The sequence below is a fragment of the Theobroma cacao genome, chromosome 10 (assembly GCF_053813885.1).
Source record: "Theobroma cacao isolate CCN51 chromosome 10, ASM5381388v1, whole genome shotgun sequence".
Lineage (NCBI taxonomy): Eukaryota > Viridiplantae > Streptophyta > Magnoliopsida > Malvales > Malvaceae > Theobroma > Theobroma cacao.
Genome location: NC_142648.1, coordinates 16377577 through 16400305, shown reverse-complemented (window position 1 = coordinate 16400305; position 22729 = coordinate 16377577). Strand labels below are relative to the sequence as shown.

General features: G+C 34.1%; 1 non-coding gene across 1 annotated transcript; it reads right to left on the bottom strand.

The window, feature by feature from the left end:
* Nucleotides 1-5904: 5904 nt before the first annotated feature.
* Nucleotides 5905-6011, bottom strand: LOC148760377 (small nucleolar RNA R71). The gene has a single exon (XR_016023290.1). It is a non-coding gene; the product is annotated as a small nucleolar RNA R71 (small nucleolar RNA).
* Between the last annotated feature and the right edge of the window lie 16718 nt (nt 6012-22729).

The following is a 22729-nucleotide window of genomic DNA, read 5'->3' as shown; positions in this document are numbered from 1 at the left end:
ACCCCTAATGAACCCTCGAACTCTGAACAATCATTTTTAGTCATTCCTGGACTATAAAATGTTAAATTTCATCCTACAATTCTTATTTGAACTAGTTCGAGGTTAAATCAACTCAAGTGTATCGTTAGGTACGATACCGGGTTTTGTCTATTCTTAGGTGCTTTCCTAGCATAATAACATGCTAGTCAATGCATGTATGTCATGACATATGTTTATAGGGTCGAATTTTACAGTATAGATGATAACTTCTAGTAGGGGAGAGGTTAAAACCAATCATCTCAACACAAATGATCACTTCCAATAGGAGAGAGGTTTTATACTTAATGTCTGAACGATGGAAAAATAACACTTTAACACTTCTCTAGTACAACGACTAGTTTTTTTATTAATTTATGGCATTTTATGTTGTACAATATTGAAAAAGCATTTTCCACTCTGCTTCACATGTTCGTGGGAGCTATATGTAACACCCCTAATTTTTGATATGAACTATGTAAGGTGAACCAAGCTAACTGATGAGCGAAATTGAATCTTTGGTGTATATGTTTAAGAATTCCAAAAATGACTATGTCCATAGAGAGATGGTCAAGGAATGTATGAGTATGTAAAAACCAAAATAATGTTATGCATATGCTTGGCCCATGAATGATATAGTGCATATATTTGGCACTAAGATGAGTATGATATGTATGCGGATTATGCCATGTTAATTGATATGATATATGAAATAGAGAATGAATGAGAGTTGGTGTGCATGATGGACTTATGTGTTGATTTTAAGTGAAACATGAATCATTGGAGGTTGTGGGGAAGATTTGGAATGATTTTAGGCTTCAAAAGACCAACTTTTATGAATTTGGACCTAAGGATTTGATCTTAGTGCACATAGGATCAAATCTGCGAAGTAAAGATTAGGCGTAAATGATAGCACTGGCCCAAGATTGAGTACAGAACCCTTGTAGTTGATCTTAGGGCAATAAATGAGATTTAGGGTAAAAAATCTGGTCCAGAATCGAGTACCAAGCTCCCATAGTTGATCTTGAGGTGTCAAGTCAGCAAAAATCGAGCTTTAAAGCCCCAAAATCGAAAAATCCTTCATTTCTCCTATTTCTTCATTCTCTCATCTGAATTTTCTCAAATTTCACCTCACTTAAAACCTTCACACTCTAATGCGAGATCTTAGATTTGAAGGGCTAAAAGTGAGAGATTTCACTCCAAAAAGCTTGTTTAAGGATTTTCACTTTTTGTCTCTAAAACCAAGCCCTAGCTTCCAAAAATGAATTTTTGAAGCACTTGGAATTATTTGGAGTAAATATAGAGCTAGGGAATACTTCTAGAGGTAAGATTGAGCACTTTGACCAATTGATTTTTTTGAACAATTGGTAACTTAAATTCAAATTGATATAGCTTTGGTGAAAAATAGCCCCCTTGAGTTGATTGTATATTTGGGGTAAATAATAGCACAATCCAACTTCTAAGGTATGGATTAGCTCATTGTTGAAGGATTTGAATTCATTTGTTGAGTTGCTAAAAATTTAGCTATTTTTAGAAAAGTTGGAAATAATCTGAAAGCTAAGATTTGGTTATGAAATGAAAAGTTATGGCATAAATGTTAATGCTCATGTATTGTTGATGCTAGATGATCATGAGAATGACAATGATGCTCAAGTACTAAGTGTACGAATTAAAGCTAGGCATAAGTGAGTTGCAAGTACAAGTGTTGACAAAAAACCCTTGGATTGTCAAGGTAAGTGGGAAAACTTTTATGCATAGGAGCATAATGACTAGGGTGCATATATGCTTTAATAATGATAATGCATAATGTATGCCATGTATGAGCTATGAGCATGTCTAAAGGTAGAATTCCTAGACTAGAAAGTATGTGAAAATGATGTGATATGCCTAAAGGGTTATGCCTAGGCTAATGATGTTAAGACGAATGAGTACATGATGAATACATTTAGAAATGCTATGTCTAGACTAGTGAATGCAATGAGATTTATGGAATCACCGAGAAGGATTGTCTGAGGCTAATTAATTAACATGTTAATGATTATATGCTTGAGATGAGAAATAAGGTATGGTTACGAATGATTGAATATGTCATGATGACTAGTATGATGAATTATAATTGTGTTGAGAAATATGTTTCGTCCGTGGATGATTCCGGACGATGATATGATGTGAGATATTTATGTTTCGTCCATGGATGATTCTGGATGATGATTGATGTGAGATATGTTGTTTAGTCCATGGAGGATTTCTGAACAATGGGTATTACGAGGTTGAGTGTGTCCATATCCTTGTGACTATGTATGTTCTGGCGACAGGGATGGTTGTTTTCTCTTGCCTGTGATTCCTGCTACAATGCGATGATGACTATGTCCATGCCTCAAGGACGATGGTAAATAAGGGCAGTGGTTGAAAATCCCACCTACTCCAAATGATGATTGTGATGCCACCTGTGGAGAATACTCTAGGTGATGTCGTTCGTTGGGATATTGCCTCTTACAAAAATTATGATGCTGTTCATGGAGAGATTGCATCGGATGATGACTTTGATATTCTACCATTTCTTTTAGCACTAGGTGTGATTTGTTTCTCCGTTGGTTGGCCACCATGCGTGATTTGTTGATATCCAAGGGAGAACCATTATTTGATATGATAGGATGACTATGTAGTGGCATGCCTTAGATTTTGAAATGTGAAATTTGTTATATGATGTTATGAAATGATGATTAATGTAAAGGCTTTAGATAAGAGCCATATGTAATTGATATATGATCATGATGTGTTCTATGCTCAAAGAGCTTATGATTTAGCATTGAGGTGGGCGTTTTAAGGTAGACGGCCATATGGTGGGCCGATTCGTATGATAAATTAAACTATTAAGAGGTTGTGTTGATAATGATATTGAATGAGTAGGGTGATGCTGATTATACCACTTTAGTATGCTAATAGCCAAAGATATGAAACGTAGTATGGCTACCATGATTATGATAGGCTATGCTCGACAGGTGACAACTGACTTGTCATATATGTATATGTATTATGATATATGAAATGCATACCTTATAGAAGATATGTGTAGCAACTATCACTGCACATTTACAACTGTTTTGTGCTCCCACTCACTGAGTACTAGTGTGACTCACCCATTTCGGTTGTATTGTGCAGATAAATAGACAAGAAGGATTAGTGGCTAATGTTGTCATCTAGACAAACATGCAATTTTGACAACTGGTAGGTTTTTTCGCTAATGAACACTTTGTTGCATCATGGTTTGAGTCTTCGTTTATGTACGCTTTTGTGATGTAAATAAAGTATGTCATAAAAGAAATATGATGGCATGCAATTGCCCTATGGATGTTTAATGACTTAGTGAATTAGCCAATGTATTGTTATGTGTATGTTATGTTTAAGTCCTGAAAATTATTACGAGTTGAGAGACTAATGCTAAATGCTAAAGGATTTATGTTTAATGAAATGATATTGGCGATGAGGGCTTATGATTCTAATATATGTGTTTATTAGGACTTAACTATGAAGGCTTCCTCCAGTTTCGCAGGCTTGCTTGCCAGGCTCGTGCATGCCAGTCATAGCTCCCTAGATTTGGGTGGTGACACTGTAGTTTCCAAGTGAGTGGATTTATTTTATATAAAATTGGTTAGGATCTATAATCGACTTCAAGTCTTCTTATTCTTTTTAGAATGGCTCTAGGTTTAAGGTATCTCATCAACACAAAACTTATGCTGATGGGGTTAAGGCTGATGGGGTTAAGGGTGTTGGTGATAATTGTATTTTATAAAATTATTTTAGTCCAATTTTGTTATTAAATATTAGCTAAGTCTTCAATTTTCAATTATAATTTACTTATTTTTAGTTATTTTTTTATAATTAGCTTATTTTTAAGTGAGTTATTTTAATTTTATGTTATTTCTTTTAATTTGACTGTTATTTATCAGTTTTTATATTTTTCGTAGAAGCTAAAGAAATTGGGCTTAATTTTGGAAAATAAGGTGTTGAAAGAGCTCGAAGTCTATTTGCATATGCTTCAGTGTTTTGGCCATAACTCGCGCTACAGAACTCCAAATGATGCGATTCTTGAACCATTGAAAAGCTAAGAGACAAAGATACAACTTTCATAAGATCAATTTACCCAGTTCTTCCTCAAAGATAAAGAAAATTACATCAGAAATGGTTGGATGTACTATGTTGGGAATGGATATTTTTAAAGACTGACAATTGAGTTTTTAGGCCTGTCATTACACTTTTAAGCCCAATTAAATCATAGATCAAATTAGGGAACTATAGGTTAAGTTTATTAGTATAAATAGGAAATTTTTAAGAACATTAAGGGAGAGAACTTTTGGGAGACTCAAGAAGCTAGAAGTTGAGGCTGAAACTTGGAGAGCAAGGCAGCAAATATTTGTTTTGTTTTCTTCCTTGGCTTTTATTTTTCATGTTACTCTCAATGGTTGAAATTATTATAATGTTATTTGTCTTTGCAATCATGAGTAGCTAATTTTTTTTCTAGGATTGCAATTGAACTTACATGTAATTTAAATTTTTAATCTCTTTCTTACTTATCTTTAATAGGATTTGAATTATTTATTCCAATTTGTTCTTAACGCTCCTAATTGCTTGGCCACCAATTAAATTGATTTAGGAGTCTAAACAAACTTGAGAAAGGGAGTTTAGTGTAGACTAAAATTGGAATAGCATATGATCATATTAATTGATTTACGTATAGGATAGGGATATACCTATAGGCCATAGGTATTCAGATTAGAACCTAAAATTAATGAATCTATTTCCATTTCAATTCACATAGGGATATACTGTTTTGGCTAAAATAGATATTTTTATAAGATAAGTAAAGAGACCCTTATAAATAATTTAGGACTCTAAGTTAGAAATTAAACCCATTGAAATAAAGGAAGAGAAGTAATATTTAGATGAAGTGTGAGGGATATTGTAATCCTAGGCTTGTTTGATTTGATATTTACTCAAGTTATTATTATTTTGATTTTTCATAGTTTAAATTTTGGTTAAGTATTTTTAGTTAGTTAATTTAGTTATTTGATATTGATTATTTGGATAAGATTAAATTGTTCTAATTTTAGTACTTAGTAAAATTTTAGATCAATTCTCTGTTGGATCGATACTCTGCTTACTTATATACTATTTATTCAATACGTGTACTTGCGTAGTAGAATTTTAACTAACAAGTTTGTAGCGCCGTTGCCGGGGAGTTGTTTCTAAAATTTATGCTAATACAAATACTAAGCAATTTAGTCTTACTTTAAATTTTATTTTTCTTGTTTTAATATTAGATTTTGTTTGTTTGCAGATATTTTTGGTCATTGTATGCAATAAAGAAACAACTTGAATCTTATTCTTTTTGATCTTGAGATAGAAAGAACTTTCAGAAGACGTCGAAGGGAAAATTTGCAAGTTTTGGCTTTAAATCAGACAATGGTTGAGGATAACAATAACAATGGCAATAATGCCATGAATCTGGTTTCCGAAGCAAATAGAGCACTATGAGATTATGTTGTTCCTCTTTTGCAAGGTTTGAACCAAAGCATTAGGAGACCTTCCATCAATGCAAATACTTTCGAAATTAAACTAGCATACATTCAGATGATTTAGTCTTCAGTCTAGTTTGGTGGGTTAACCAGTGATTATCCTAATTCTCATTAGGTAAATTTCCTAGAGATTTGTGATACCTTTAAATACAATGGAGTAACTGTTAATGCTATTAGATTGAGACTGTTTTCATTTTCTCTAAGGCATAAAGTAAAGAGCTAGCTTAATTTACTACTCAATGGGTCTATCACTACATGGGAAGACTTGGCTCAAAAGTTTCTAGCAAAATTTTTTTCACCTGCCAAGACTGCAAACATGAGGAATGATATCACCTCATATACACAATTTAATGATGAATCCTTGTATGAAGCTTGGGAGAGGTTTAAAGAACTACTGAGAAGATGTCCATATCATGAAATTCCTGATTGGTTGCAAGTTTAGACATTCTACAATGGGTTGGTTGGGTCAATAAAAACCATAATTGATGCTGCTACTGGTGGGGCATTAATGAGTAAGAATGTTGCAGATGCTTATAATTTGTTGGAAAAGATGGCTTCAAATAATTATCAATGACCTTTAGAAAGGTCTAGTCTGAGAAAAGCTGTTGGAGCTTATGAAATTGATGCATTTGGCACTTTAACTGCTCAAGTAGCTGCGTAAGTGGCTGCACTGTCCAAGAAGTTTGACACATTGGGAGTTCCTCTAGTTCAAAATTCATTTGTAGTTTGTGAGATGTGTGGAAATGGCCATTCAAATGATCAATGCCCATACAATTTTGAATTAGTCCAATTTATGGGGAATTTGAATAGATAGTAGAATAACCCATATTCTAATACTTATAATCCTGGTTGGAGAAACCACCCCAACTTTTCATGGAATATCAATGCAGGGCCTTCTAATCCAAAACCCATCATGCCTCCTGGTTTTTAACAACAAGCTAGAATCAGTCCAATTTGTGGGGAACTTTAATAGATAGCAGAATAACCCATATTCCAATACTTATAATCCTAGTTGGAGAAACCATCCCAACTTTTCATGGAATAACAATGCAAGGCCTTCTAATCCAAACCCTATCACGCCTCTTGGTTTTCAACAACAAGCTAGACCATAAATTCCTGAAAAGAAGTCCCAATTGGAAGAACTTCTTTTGCGATATATATCAAAGACAGATGCTATAATTCAAAATCAAAGAGCCTCCTTGAGAAATCTTGAGACCCAAGTGAAACAACTTGCAAATTCCATCAACAATAGACCTCAAGGTTCCTTACCCAGTGACACACAAATCAATCCTAAAAGTAAGAAACAATGCCAAGCAATCACTTTAAGGAGTGGAAAAGAGATTGAAGGGGTGAATGGAAAAGTAGGTGAATATGAGAATGAGCATGTTGATTAGGAAGGAATGTGAGAATGAGATTGAAATTGAGCAAAAAGAAGATGACAAGGCTAAAAATCAAAGGACCTCTCAAGTCATCCATCCTCCACCACCTTTTATCCAAAAGTAAAAGCTTGAAAAGTAATTTCAAAAGTTCCTCAAGGTCTTCAAGAAATTACACATAAATATTCCCTTTACTGAAGCTTTGGAACAAATGCCCAGCTATGTCAAGTTCTTGAAGGACTTCCTCTCCAAAAAGAGAAAGCTAAGTGAGTTTGAAACTATCTCCCTTACAGAAGAGTGTAATGCAATTCTCCAAAATAAATTGCCACCAAAACTCAAAGATCTAGGTAGTTTCACAATCCCTTGCACTATTGGTAATTTATTTTTTGCAAAAGCATTGAGTGATTTAGGTGCAAGTATCAATTTAATGCCTTGGTCAATTTTTGAGAAACTTGGCTTGGGGGAATGCAAACCCACTTATGTTACTTTACAACTGGTTGATCATTCTTATGTGTACCCAAGGAGAATTATGGAAGATGTTCTTGTCAAGGTAGATAAATTTATTTTTCCAATTGATTTTAAAATTCTTGACATGGATAATCATCCTTAGGAAGCCATTCTTAGCAACTATTAGAGCTTTGATTGATGTTGAAAAAGGTGAACTTACTTTGAGAGTTCAAGACCAACATATAACATTTAATATTTTCTAAGCTTTTGAAATTGCCTGTGACATCTAAAGACTGCTTTTTGTGAGTGTGGTAAATAACTTTACACAAGATGTTTTCTTAGAAGAAAATCCCAATGATCCTCTTGAAGCATGTTTAGTTGCTAATTCTGAAATGGATGATGATGAATTTATTAAATATTCAAATTTGTTAAATGCTCACTCTAGATTTAAAACTAATCATCAATTTGAATCTTTAGATGTTTCAGCTTCTTTGATGCCAGCTTCTAAGCCCTCCATTGAGGAATCACCTATTTTGGAACTTAAACCTTTGTCTGTACACTTGAGGTATGCTTTTCTTGGAAAATCTTCTACTCTTCTAGTTAGTATTTCTACTGCTCTTACTAACATGTAAGAGGAGAAGTTATTGAGGACACTTAGAGAATTCAAGAAAGTAATAGGGTGAACCATAGCTAATATTAAAGGAATTAGCCCTTCGTTTTGCATGCACAAAATTCTCCTTGAGGAAAATCACAAAGTGACAATTGAACAGTAAAAAAGATTGAATCTTATCATGAAAAAAGTAGTCAAGAAAGAAATCATTAAGTGGATGGATGCCAGAATAATTTATGGTTGGATGCCAGAATAATTTATCTTATTTATGATAGCTCATGGGTAAGTCCAGTTCAATGTGTTCCTAAGAAAGGAGGAATGACTGTGGTTTCCAATGACAATAATGAGCTCATTCCAACAAGAGCTATGATTGGATGGAGAGTGTGCATGGACTACCGTAAGCTCAACAAAGCTACAAGGAAAGATCACATCCCTCTTCCATTCATTGATCAAATGTTGGATCGTCTGGCTGGTAAGGAATATTATTGTTTTCTAGATGGTTACTTTGGTTATAACCAAATTGCTATTGCTCCTGAAGATCAAGAAAAGACTACATTTACATATCCTTATGGCACTTTTGCTTTTAGAAGAATGCCATTTGGATTATGTAATGCACTTGCCACCTTTCAGAGATATATGATAGCCATATTCACAAACATGGTGGAGAAATGTTTGGAGGTATTTATGAATGATTTTTCTATCTTTGGAAATAATTTTGATGATTGTCTCTTCAATTTTGCTAGGGTACTTAAGAGATGTAAAGAAACAAATTTGGTGCTTAATTGGGAGAAATGTCACTTCATGGTGCGAGAAGGTATTGTTCTTGGGCACAAGATCTCTAATAGAGGCATTGAGGTAAAGAAAGCAAAAATTGAAGCAATTGAGAAATTACCACCTCCAATAAATGTCAAAGGTATTAGAAGTTTTCTTCGTCATGCTGGTTTTATAGAAGATTTATTAAAGACTTTTCAAAAATTTCTAAACTACTTTGCAACTTATTAGAAAAAAATGTGCCATTTAAGTTTGATAACGAATATCTTATTGCTTTTGATGAATTGAAGAAAAGATTAATATCTACACCTATCATAATTAGTCTCGATTGGACTCTCCCTTTTGAACTAATGTGTGATGCGAGTGATTATGTGGTGGGAGATGTTTTAGGACAAAGGAAGGATAAAATCTTTCATTCCATCTATTATGCTAGCAAGACTTTGAATGAAGCCTAGAAAAATTATACTACAACAAAAAAGGAGCTTTTGGCTGTAGTTTTTACTTTTGACAAATTTTGCTCCCATCTTGTGGAGACAAAGGTGATAGTATTCATTGATCACTCAACTATCAAATATTTGATTGCTAAGAAAGATGCTAAGCCAAGATTGATAAGGTGGATTCTCTTGCTTTAAGAACTTGATCTCGAGATTTGTGATAGAAAAGGAACAAAAAATCAAGTGGCAGACCACCTCTCAAGATTGAAGATTGAAGCTCGAGGTAAGAATTCAACCTTAATTAAGGAGACTTTTGCTGATGAACAATCCTTCAGGTTGGTAAGAAATCACTTCTTGGGCATGCTGATTTTGTGAACTATCTGGTAAGCAATATTATTCCCTTTGATTTAAATTTTCATTAGAAAAAGAAATTTTTACATGATGTTAAATTTTATTTTTGGGATGAGCCTTACTTGTTCAAGCAGTGTAAAGACCAAATCTTTAGAAAATGTGTCCTGGAAAAAGAAATTCAAAGTGTGCTTCACGATTGCCATTCTTCAGATTATGGAAGACACTTTAGAGGAACAAGGACTACCGCTAAAGTCCTCCAATCAGGTTTGTATTGGCTTACATTATTTAAGGATGATCACAAGCTTGTTTTGCATTGTGACAGGTGCCAAAGAGTGGGTAACATCTCAAGGCAACATGAGATGCCTCTCAACAACATCCTTGAGATAGAAATTTTTGATGTATGGGGTATTAACTTCATGGGTCCATTCATATCTTCATACAACAACAAATACATCTTGCTTGCTGTTGATTATGTCTCCAAGTAGGTTGAAGCGGCAGCCTTTCCTGATAATGATTCAAAGGTGGTGATGAATTTTATCCAGAAGAATATTTTCACTCTATTTGGCACTCCAAGGGCAATTATTAGTGATGAGGGGAGTCATTTTTGCAACAAGTATTTTAATGCACGTCTGGCAAAATATGGAGTTAAACACAAGGTTGCAACTGCGTGCCATCCTCAAACTAGTGGCCAAGCAGAAGTATCAAATGGAGAAATCAGAGGATTTTGGAGAAAACAATGTGTCCCATAAGAAAAGATTGGGCAAAAAGATTGGATGATGCACTGTGGGCATATAAGATTGGTTACAAGATCCCAATTGGTATGTCTCCATATAAGTTGGTCTTTCACAAAGCTTGTCACTTACCGGTGGAACTTGAACACAATGCTTGTTGGGCCGTTAAGAAGTTAAATTTTGATTTACAAGTAGTAGGTGAGCAAAGGTTGTTGCAATTAAATGAACTTGATGAATTTTGCATTCAAGCTTATGAGAATGCCAAACTCTATAAAGAAAAACAAAGCAATGGCATGATAAGAAGATAGTGGAAAGAAGCTTTGAGCCAGGACAATTAATGTTGCTCTATAATTCTCGCTTGAAATTATTTTCGTGAAAGCTCAAATCAAGGTGGTCTGGTCATTTAATTGTCAATGAAACATTTCCACATGAGGAGGTACAGATGGTCAAAAATTTAAAGGCAATGGAAAAAGATTGAAGCATTATTGGGGAGGCGAAATTAATCGTCACAAGTCCTCAATACACTTGCTTGACATGGCCTAGAGTCCAAGTCAGTCCAGTCAAAGACTATAAATGAAGTGCTTCTTGGGAGGCAACCCAAGCTCCTCAACCTTACTTATTTTTGTCTTCGTTAGTTAAAATTTATTTCTTTTAATCTAATTTTTTTTATGTTTCCTTTTGCAAGTTGGTTTCAAAAAAAATAAAAAAAATAATAAAAAAAGAGTTAGAGCCGTGGCCTTTAAATTGAGCACCGCGACCCTGAAATGAGGCCACAAAGAGCTAAAATAGAATGTTTCAACACTGCAACCCTTAACGGGAGTGCCGCGGCATTGGACAAATTAGGGAATGAGCAACCAAACAGAACGTTTGAGCGTCGTGGCATTAAAAACCAAAGCATAATGCTTGGGGTGGGAATAGGTGAGAGCTGCGCCCTTCACTTGTGAGGGCCCCGGCACTGGATCAAGGCTCGATCCTAACCTTATAAAAAACCTTCTTTTTCTTTCATTCTTTCATTCTTTCATTCTTCTTTTTCTCCAACCGCCAACCCCATTCCCCATCATTCATTCTCCTTCAAAACTCTTGCCTTCTTCTTTCTTTTTCACTCCAAATTTCTGCATATTATTTCCACTTGGATTTTTTTTTTAATTTTAATTTTGAAATCTTGCACTCATTACACTTCTAAGGTAAGTACTCCTTCTTCTCTTTTCCAAACACTTGGGTTTCAATTATTTTGTGTAGAGAGAGGATGAGGTTGGTGTTAATAGCAAATTTTATAATTTTTGCACATTGAATGAGTCCATTGTGCATGATTGTTAATGAGTTTTCCTACTTCCTCATGGTTTATGCTTGGAGTGCAGAAAATTTTTATGATTAGTGCCAAATTCTTGTTACCCATATAATAGATTCATGGACATTTTGTTTACTGAAAATATAATTGATAAATGCTTTGTTGATGTGAGTTGATGATGGGTTTGTCTAATTTTTTATGCTTGGTTAGGAGAGTAGAAATAAATTCTGGGATTGTTGGTGCAACAACATGCAAACTGATAATTTTGGATAAGTGATTTGTCATAGAATTATTTTTTATTTTTTTATTTTTATGTTGGACTGTTGGATTGTGAAATTTATGATTATGAGAATGTTGTCTGAATATTGTGAGGAACAAAGAATTTATGTTACATCTTGCGAAGTGAGAATGTAAATGAAATGATTGAATTTGGATTGTTGAATTGGATATAAATTAATGCCTGTGGTTTTTTCATTTTTTGATGGTTGTGCATGCAACACTACTTGCGTATTTTTACTTTGGTTTTGTTTTGATAATTGGATTTCTTTTGTAGGAATGGCACCCAAACGATCCAAACCAAGCTCTAGTGGTGCCTTTGATAGACCAAAGTTCATCTCTACTGATGCCTATGCGCGATATCATACATCATTGATCAACAAAGTGCCAATTCTTGAACTAGGGATAGATATCCCCATCCTTCCTTGTAAGGATATTGTCACAGCCCAATCCTGGGCCATGATCGGCGCAAGGGCCCAATAAGCACAGCCCATTAGGCCTAAGCAAGCCTTTCTATATGAACCTGTACATTAGCCCATCTATCATCCATATTTCTTTAAAATCTATAATTCATAATATTCAAATATAATTTCTTCGAAAAGAATTCATAAAATGCAAGTATTTACTCATAATGGCATCATCGATCATAATATACATAGATAGTTTGACAAATTGAATCTTAGCAATTCACATTAAGTATACCTATACACATACAATGACCCTGACCGTCAGCAGCGTGACTCTGGGCATGGGTGCTAACATTTAGTGGCATGGTGAACCTACTGAAAGATGAATAGGAGGGAGCACCTCGACCTAGGACCTAGCTACCTTCGATCCTGAAACTAAAATATGAATTTGAAAAGAATGAGTATAAACTCAGTGAGTGAACATAGAAAGGGAACAAGCACCCAATACTGAAAGTTTTTGAAAACATGATGCACTCGTTTTGAAAACAATGCAATTTTGTGTGCCATAAACAAAACTCGATGCCATGTTGTCTTTTAACTCGTTTAAAACATTTAAGAAAATCAGCTTTCAACATTCAATACAATCACATAATATTTCCTTAACTTTTCATAGCATATATAAACATTTCTATAGCATATATAAACATCTCTATAGTGTATAAATATATAAACATACATGCAACCACCAGTCATTAGCTCTTGTGCACTCCCTACATGCACAAGGCAATATCATCATGTGCACTCCCTACACGCACATTTCAATTCCATCACATGCACTCCCGCCCACATCATTACTGGCATTGTCATGTGCACTCCCACACCGCACACGCACGGTTATATTAATCAATCAACATTATATTTTAAAGAATAACACACATATCAACACATAACAAAAATCTTTACATAGTGCTATATCTCACATAATTCATTATTTTACTGGTCATAAACATAGTTGCACAATCCAACACTCAACAAGAATAACATTATTCATTTTGCCAATAATTTAGGACATCTCTAGATTTTCAACACACACATGCCACAAATCAACATAACATTCCAAGTACATAACTCAGCACATTATTTATTCAACCATGTAAAAGAATTACTTGTGAAAAGCTTGTTCCCATTCATAATTTTAAATAAAAAATCAACCAAGGATATTCAAATATTTTATTCAAACACATATGAATTTGTTCAAAGCATTTTAAATGCAAGTTCACTCACCTTAGAATAGCGGGATGTTACATCACTATTAGTTCGGAGGCATATCTAGCTATTGCTACTTGCCGGTCGCTCGCTATTTCCTCCAGCACACTACCACAGTATACTACCTTTACTTTTGTACTTCCTAGCAACAATCCAAATTCAATATCTTTAGTGTACCTCATTTCTACTTCTCTTTTTCCTTCAATCTGAATCCTTATTCAACTAACTTATATCTTGACACATTCTTTACCAAAGTGGCGTTTATCCTTTACTTGCGTAATTCTTTAGATTATGAATACTAGCAACTTATTTATGACTCTAGCACATATATAAATCTTGTCTAAGGATATTTATCAAGTTTATCCATCATTTCCACAATAATTACCTAGCATATGGCAGCAACTATAAATTTACTTCTATCAAACATTTTTTAAGTTTACATGTACCACCATCCTCATTTACATGTTGCCACCAAGCATAACATTAATATTCATTCATGCACACCAACATCCATAACCTTTTAAACCTTTCCTAACAACACATATCTACACACCAAACTTCCAATTAATATACTTGCCTTCCAACCATACCCATGACATCATAATAACATTACATATACATACAATCATTCTCACAATATTAAACCAATCATAAGCTTCAAATTGTAGCATTAAGCTTACCACTTGGTTTTAACTTGGATTTCACCCAACAAAATTCATAATTTCCTCACACCCATGGTCACCATAGCTGCCACAAAATGATTGACACATCATTTTTTCAAAGATTTAACCAACCATGAGCTTAAAACACAAAAACGCTTACCTTATGTTTCTTGAATCTTGAGACCGACTTGATATTTCTTCAATTACTCTTGAATCACTTACTACCCAAGCCTTCCACCTTTCTCTCCTTTCTTTCCTGAGGTGATTCTCTTTATTTTTCTCTTCAATTGCATGGGAGTAAAGTGAAAATGGGGTGGACGTATGGAAATGGCGTGGGAGGAAGGAGATGGAGAAGAACAAATGCCATCTTGAAGAGATAAGGATCTACCAAGGGTAAAGATGAAGAGTCAAAGCTTCCTTTGGAAGCTTTGACCACTTTAATAGCAAAATTACTACTTTACCCTCTAAGGTTTTCATTATTTTTAATTGTATCTTCCCACAATCTTTTAATTTCAATTTCTTTCCATTATCTTCTTTTACACATGCAAAAACGAAATATAAAGTTTGTACTCCGACGTGGTGTCCCCATAATATTTAAAATATTTATTTACCCACTTTATCTTTATTTAATAAAGGCAAACGGGTCCCATTAACGTCATTTTCTTTAAAATTTTCTTGTTTGTCTTCTGTCTCACTTAGATTGACCATATACTCCCTTTTCATGAAAAATTTTGACATTGAATAAAATATTATTATTTTAATATTATTTTATTAATAAAATATTATTATATTCTAAAATTTTTCGCTTGCCTCCTTGGCACCCAAAATACCTTATTATGCTTCAATTCACTTCTGAATCACTTTTTTCTCATAAATTCTTTTTTGATAAAAATATTATTATTTTATTATTATTTTCTCGCGTGTGAAATATTTTATCTTAAAATACTCTTTTCACCTTTCATCACTTTTAAACATTCCAATTAACCTCAATTAGCATCCGATAAGCTTTATTAGCCACCATATCAAAGTACGAGATATTACAATCTCCCCCACTTAAATAGAATTCGTCTTCCAATTCTCTTCAACATCGGGTTGTTAATCTCACTCAATGATCATATTCCATTTCCTTCTCTGTAGGGAATTTGATTTACACACCTCATTATCTTCAATTTGACTAGAACACTTTACAAGGTCAGAGTACGTAACTTATATCTATTATCATCTTTGAGTCAAAACCACGGTACCCTTATCAATTGTTCTTTCTTATCATTAAGATCCTAAGTATGCCTTTAATTCCATCACTAACCTCAAACATATCTTTATTTCGATTCTTGTCAAACCTCTAGTCATTCATTCATCTCGTTTACCTCCAATTCTACTAGAATGCTTCACTGATGTCTGTTATCATCCTTTAGAATCAAATCAGCGGTACCCTTCATGATCATTATCTCTTATTTTAAGACGTTGAGTATGTCGTTATCCCTATCATTAAATGTGAACCATAACTCCATCTTAATCATACTGATTTCAATCACATTTTATACTCACATATGTATACAAATCACCATCTTATTACTTCATTCCTTGTCAAACTTCTCAACATTCATTCATTCATCCTATCCTCATACACTATTATATAGCTTACAGCATCATTAACATGCCATATTCATTCCTGTACATATTCCCAATGTTGGGGGAGGTTAATGACTTTAATTATTCCCACATACTCATTGTAAAGCCCGATCTTATAAAATACTTGTCATGATATACAAGTGATGATAGCATGATTGCATGCTAGGAGAGTCCCGAAAAATTTACAAAAGTAGGTATTGCACCTAGAGGTACAATAAAGTTGATTTAAGTCTCGAACTAGATCAAATAGAGAATTTGAGATGAAATTAAGGATATTAAAGTACCAGAATGGTTTAATATGGTGATTTGGAGTTCGAGGATCAATTTAGAGTCAAACCAGAATTTTCACTATCTAAGGGCAAAATGGTCATTTGCCACTTGAGGACAAAATGGGAATTTTTAGAAAAGATTTTTTGACCCCATTTGACTTATTAGAGTATGATTTGAGTATTGGAGTATGATTTGAGGTTAAGAAGTGAAAAAAATTGTAATTTCAATATTTTTTAGAGCATAGGGGTAAAATGGTAATTTTATCACCTAGTGGCAAAATTGTAATTTTACACCACCATGACATTTTTCAAGCTCCAAAATTTTGCCTATTATTATTTTATGCTATGGATAAATATTAGAGCATTTGTGGTGATGAGAAAAGGCTTAAAAATTAAGTTAAAACAAGTGGACCAATAAAAAGGTGACATGTGTCAAAAATTAAATATTTTTATATTGCCATTTAAAAACCAACCCACACTCTTCCACGCAGCATTTCAAGGCCGACCAGCACCTGCAGAAAAGAGAAGAAAAGAAAAGAAAAACCCTAGGGAGGAAAAACTAAGGAAAATTTGTTGAATTTTCAAGAAATTGGTGACTAAAGATAAGATTTTTAATATTAAGCTTGAAATTCATCTTGCCCATGCATTCTTTTCCATTTTCCATGAATTAAATTCAAGTTTTCATGAGGGCCAATATGCTGGCCAGATTTAGAGAGAGAAAGTTGATGATGAATTTAGTTGAATTTCAAAGTAATTTAGTGTTTTTAGGTGTTTAGTAACATTTAGTATGAAAATTAAGCCAGAAATCCACATGCCCATTATAGAACCTATCTTGGCCAAATTTTATGGGTGAGGATTGATGATGAATTTGGTTGTTTTTCATGCCATTTAGATGTATTTGATGCTTAGGAATACCGAAAATCAAAAACGGGTACCGAAATATTTTACTAGTGTTAGTTAGCAATTTGCACCATAATGAGGGATATTTTGGTAATTGCACTTAGAATAGATTTTTAGTGAAGTGTGTGGAATTTTGGGGAGTACTGGAAGTGTAATAAATTAATTGGAATCGAATTGGACGTTTAGAACGATTAAATAGTGTATAGTGCGCGATAGGTCGAACACCTCCCATTTCATTGCATGCATTCATATAGAACATAGAATAGTTTTGTGACGATTTAGCAAAAGTATATTAAATTTCCTGTTGCACATTATGTCTAGGTGGTGAGCCCTTGAATAAGGGCAAAGGTATTGCACCCGAGGATCAAGAATAGGAGTGCTGTAAATTCCCGTCAAAATGAGTAACCACTGTTCATCTGATCTATTTAGAGTATTTTTATAATTGTTTTTATGATTTTAAGAATATTGAACTTAAATGAATTTTATGTTCTATGACTAATAATCGATTTAAGGAATAAGGTTTATGACTTATTTTACAATTTAATAATGTTTTTGAAACCGAGAGTATGTGGAGACCAACCTTTGATGTTGCTTATATATTTAAGTTTACGTACCTATGTTTGGAATTGATGATTTATGAACTGATACGTGATGACATATGTGGCTGGGATTTTGGGTTATGAAATATATAAACTGTTTGTTTTCCTTTGACAGGCTGGGTAGTATTATGTTAGCCACGTTATGCTGTCAAAATTTTATTGATTAGTGGTTTATTTAATTAGCCACTGCAGTAGGCGGATTTTCGTGGACCAGCCTATTAGAGGGGCACGGTAAACCCCATTATATTTACCTTAGTAGGAGAGGCGCGAAGCATATCTCCTAAGGTACGATAAAGTTTACTTCATGCCAAACCACCACTTGAGGATGAACTCTGCCAACTCCAAGGGATGGCTAAACTATGTTTTTATGAGTAGTTGTTAACTTAATAACCTTGGCGGACTCGGTTGAATGCCTCAGCCAAGGTATTACCGAGAATGTTTTTTTTTTACCCGAGCCAAGTTTTTAAGAAAATCATAAGTCATGATATGTATTATAATGAAATATATTGTTTTATATGATTTGAAACAAGTACAAAATGTTGTGGATTATGGTATGATGAAAAGTTAACTGTCTCCATTTACTCGACTTTAGATGTTAATGACGGACTTTGTTTACTCACTGAGTTTATGAAAACTCACCTTTTTTTTTAACCATTTCAGGTTCAGGATAGTCTGTAGGCAGTCGATTTCATCAAAGATTTCTTTTGGACTTACTTCCTTGAAAATCATAGGTCCACCTTCTTGCACACTTTTGGTTATCTCGGGGCCCATATGCCACTGTAGGATAATTTTGAATACCTGGTTTACTGTATCACTATGTGTATGAATTTATTTTGTTCTCACGCTACAAAAATTATTTATGCATAGTTCTATAAAAATTGTTTTATAAGAAAATAAAATATATTATCGAATATTTTTAGTTAGTCTAATTAGCCAACTTTTCACTCCAAATAGATGATTTAGATTACAAAAATTTATATTCAATCGAAAATGGATATCTTTCTACCATACATTGTATTTTTATCAAGTCTCGAAATTTTTAGGTAAAAATGACCAAAATACCCCTGTGTAGCGAAAATTTTATTTTGATTGTTTTCGATCTAAAATAGTTTATATTCTCTTAAAACTCAATATTTAGTAACTATTGCTCACAAGGGAAGTGAAAAACTAATGCAAGAGTCTTGCGAGGTTTCGATTGACATACCGGGTAATGAATGATTACCGAGACTTCGCGGTGGTTGTCACGGGCTCGAAGGGAGTGCTGGGTCATGACACTCATGTTTACCTTACATTTTTGCAACTTCAATCTTCTTAATCATATTAGTCCATCTTGTATGGCTTAACCACGTTATAGATTACATTTCCTTGGTATGATTTCTTTGACTATTTCTCCAAAATTTCTTATATCAACATAGCTCAACTTTTGATGGGATTTCTTATCGTTGTACTATCTATACAACTCATTAAATATTGAGTTCAAAGCTTGAATCACTAAGAACCATTCTTCACTTCAGTTGGGCACATCACTAACTCCACACATATGTACGTATCCGCACATTTAAGTGTCATTATTCCTTATTACGTGTGGGGATCTTTGTTTTCAAGTGCCTTCAGACTAATTTCTCTTCGTTCATTCCCATCCGTAACCAAGATTCAATATGATAATCTTCATAGTTCATGTCAACGTTCTCATATTTAATCTATGAGCATTGGGGTATAATCAATTTTAGATTACCCTTTTTATATGTTTAAATCACCATTCCACTCGCATCTTACCATAAGTTATCTCTTACGTAATCCATAAGAATTCTCATTATGCCTATGCATAGCTTTATGTCCTTTTCATGCATATACTCCTTTCTTATCATTTCCAATTATATGCTTAAGTTTCATTATACTATATATCCTTGCATCACAATGCCATTAGTCACATCTCACTTGCCAAATGTCATTTTCATTAAATTGCAATCTAGTATTTGTATATATTTTATAATTTCATTGATCCTTCAAAGATTCATCTTTACTTGATCACTGCATCTTATGCAATATCACAATCCCTCCAAGTCATCCATGTTTCTCAATTATCTTTCATGCCTCTAACATATATATTATATTCTTATTGCATTTCGACCTTAATTAGTCACTTAAGACTTGGACTTATTCGAATCATGCATGCCTCATGCGTTTCCAAATTCCAATTTCCATAATACATTAGGAGGTTTTCATTATCCAACTTCATTATCAAGGTTACCTTCAACCATCCTTTGTACTATTCTCTTATATTGATATAATGTCATTCTCCCTTAATGAATTCACAATTTGTACTTGAAATTGCAAGACTGGAAACAAGGTTCTTCTCAAGTACTTCTTAATATCAATGTGAGTATCACTTTTAGCTTACGGCTTCGCTTTTGTAGCCACATAACTTAATGTCTGTTTCCACAAGATTCATAGTAGGATTCCTTATAGATGCCTACCTTTAACTTTGTCTCACCGCATATGATCACATAACTCGTGGTTTAGCCATTAAACTACTTAGCAAGTTTCAAAATCACACATATTATACTGGTCGCTTATGATTGGTAATTCCTTCTCAAGGATGTTCATGCATCCCTAAAACACTTAATCACTTATTTGCTCTTTAACATTTCGAGCATATCGTTCCAAAAAGGGCATGCACTTATTCACCAAGATATTTAAATGCATGTTCAACTATTCATACTTCAATTTATTCCCAAGGGTTTCTAGCATGCCACGTAATCGGCCTTGTGTTGTTACTAATCCTTTTCATTCAATTGAGTCAAGACAGGAATTGCAGATTCTCATAGCAATATTCTATATAAACTCATTTGCTATACCACTCTTGTAATCCTTCATTCACACTTTCATCACTTGGTATTGACATCCTTATCAATATCTCATACATTCATCTAACTTTACATTCACTTTTTCCTTAGCCTTTAACAAGGCTTAATCTCTTATCCTCCTTATTTCTTAGGGTTTGACTTTAGTTTGTGTAATGTTTATCTTAATACTTCACACAGTAATTCATCTCAAGAACTCTCTAACTCCCCTTTCTATCACCTGCCAATATATAGGGCAATAAAGAAACTTTTCAATTCACTCATCATCTTTATCTTAATACTTTCTCAACACACTTAAACTTTAAATAACAAAAGTCAACATCAAGGCCAATGACCATAATTCAACTTGTGAGTTTCATCTTCATGCCACTCACAATTTGCTCATGCTTTCTAACCATGAGGGGTTCTTAAAGTAGCAGCGTTGGGTAGTCAGCGCTGTAGCGTTACTGTTGCTGGAATTTACTTTATCGAAGCAATTCTTCTTCTTTTAAGGCTACTACACTAATCATTCTCAACCGCATGGCTTTCCTTTAAGCCTATACCACAATTTCCATAAGTATGTGTATCTTTTCTTTGCTTATCATATGCACTAGGCCAAATTAATACTTTCAACTCATATCATCTTTTGACTTTTATCATCAATCATGAATTCCCACCTTAAGGCATCTTTTCCATATGGTGTAATGAATTCACAATACATATATCACCCCAAACATAATTACTCACTATTTATGGCATTCCACAAATTTGTTAGTATCCATAACTAATTGTCTTTCTTGTCTTGTAACTCCAATAGTTTATTGACTTCCAGTACAAATGACCATGAAAATAGTTCATCTTCCTCCTCACTTTATTCTCACAATCCTTATTAAATCAAGAATTCATTTTTCCCACGTTCCATAATTTAACTCCTTTGGGCTATATTTGTTCCCAATTATTGCCTCATAATGTCATGGCATCATTTTGTAATCCCCTCCATGCTTAAATTACAATCCTTGACTTAATCACATCATCCATTATAAGTGTCACTTACAACCTCATTGATTTCTCCCATATCCTTCCAAATAGTAACTGCAACTGGGATTTCAATTTCCACATTTCCACGATTAATTGGTAATCATTTGTTAGGTCTCATAGTTATTTGTACCATTAATGACTTTCTACGTCGATCCTTAATAATTATCTAAGGCGACCAACCATGCAACTAAGGTGAATATCCTTCCTCAATAATTATATTTCTAGTCTACCTTTGTCATACCAAAAGATTCCCATACACATCCGGTCATTTAAATAGCTACTTTATAAATCGTTCAAGTCATACAAAATAAAAGCCAACTCTTGACTTCTTTGTACAAATAACTACTAATATTTCCTTTACACCACATCTGCCTAGACTTAAAGTGATACGAACTTCAACAAAAATATTAAGTGTCTTTAGGATCCTCTTCACCTTGATCCAAGCACATAAACGGATCCTCTTCCGGGTCCTCCTCTTCTTCTTGAGATTTTCTCATTTTATTCACAATCCAAGCTTGCTGTATTCTCATGCATTCTTCGTTACTCACAAGTGCAGCACCTCTACCACAACTTGGAGGAAAGTCTCGGACAACAGATACAGATGCTTTCCTAGGACGATAATTACTGACAGTCCCTTTTTCCCATCTTGTTCGAGTTCTTTTTCCTTGGATCAATTTCATTGCGCACCATTCTTGCAAGGCCCCTCCAACTCTTAAATAGTATTCTACCTATCGGGAACTGATCCACTTGAAAAATTCCTCGCTACTCACAAGTGCAGCACCTCTGCCACAACCTGGAGGAAAGTCTCGGACAATAGATACAAATACTTTCCTAAGACGATAATTACTGACAGTCCCTATTTTCCATCTTGTTCGAGTTCTTTTTCCTTGGATCAATTTCATTACGCACTATTCTTGCAAGGCTCTTCCAACTCTTAAATAGTATTTTACCTCTCGGGGAACCGATCCACTCAAAAAATCGAGTCGAGTTACTTGTTACGCTTTGACCCTCAGTCACATATAGACTCCACACAGTGGAATCTAGCGATCCCTCGCTAGTACTGTGAAGGGCATCAAGACTACCGTTTCTTCTAGACATGACGTGTGCAACAGGCGCACCTTTAAACTTATATGCAACCAAGCATTAATTACTTGTCCATTTATACATCATAAGAACAAGTAGGTTTCTAATGAAGTAGGGGCCCATGTAGCCTCTAGTCCTTGACTTGCGTTGCGCAC